Below are 1,230 nucleotides of genomic sequence, written 5' to 3'. Positions count from 1 at the left end.
AGAAAAAAATCTATGAGGTCAGGCTGGGGATGGCAGGGTGTAAGAGGGGTTTTTTTCTTTTTAAAAAAAAGTGAAGTGGTACAACTAGCAACACACTTAAAGATTCTAATTATTCCCCTGGCTCACCCCTCTATTAATGACCGTCAACTATTAAGAGGCTTGCCAAGGGAGCGAGAAGCATCCGTGAAGTCTCTCTTCTTCGTGGCCCTGCTAGATCAACGCCGGCTCTAAAAGGTTGACACAGTCTGTTTGCTCTGGCTTCTCGTGTCAGCTCACAAAGAACACTTCTACTCTTTCTGAACCCTTAATTAGCGCGTCCCCTCCGTCACTCGAATTCTCCTGGGCGAAGAGGGGTGGGGAAAAAAGGAAGAACTAAAGTAAGGTTAGAAGATAGAATCGCAGTTAAAGGTCCATCCTTCTGAGAAACTTTTTTCTAACTTGATCACACTGAGTAACAGTTGCAGAACATGCTTGTTTTGGAGAAATACAGAAGCATATTATAGGAGAATAATGAGATGGAATGATGAATGAATGAATGAATGAATGAATGAATGAATGAATGAATGAATGAATGAATGAATGAATGAGTAGAAAAAAATGAAAACAATGAAGATAGGGAAGAGCAAAACAAAGTATAGGAAAATGAATGACTGAATAAAATGGCAGAAAACGAGGTGATACCCAAGCTTTTACCATGTTTTTATACAATCTTGAGTATCTTCCACTCCCCCTCCCCTCTCTCTCTCTCTCTCTCTCTCATAAGTTCTCACACAGCTTTACCCTGCTTCATTTGGAAAGACAAAAACATGTATCCGTGCTCAATCTCTTTTATGCATACCGCTGAGTTCACACAGGCAAACTCTGCTGGGAGCCAAGAACCCATTTCAAGCTGGATGAACAGTAGACAAAAGAGTCCTGTTGGTCGTGAAGCCAAATCTTTCGAATCTAACGCCGCACCCTTCAGAAACCAATAAAGTTACTGTTAATGCTTTTATCCAGCGGCGAAAGGAATGTCTACATGTGATTTCGTGTATTTCACAAGTTATTTGAGTGCAGTGTACTGAATGCTAATGTATTGTTCAGTATGTCCGTGTATATTTTTTGCGCGTTGGGGTTGGAAAAGAAGTGGGCGGGGTGCTCCTGCAGAAAAGTGTGATGTCATGACCACCCCACCCCCCAAACCAAAAAACCACAGAAAACAAAAGCACCCCTTAAAAATCCCGAAGCCTC

This window comes from Aplysia californica, unplaced genomic scaffold (assembly GCF_000002075.1).
Source record: "Aplysia californica isolate F4 #8 unplaced genomic scaffold, AplCal3.0 scaffold00800, whole genome shotgun sequence".
Lineage (NCBI taxonomy): Eukaryota > Metazoa > Mollusca > Gastropoda > Aplysiida > Aplysiidae > Aplysia > Aplysia californica.
Note: the sequence above shows the minus strand (reverse complement) of the source record.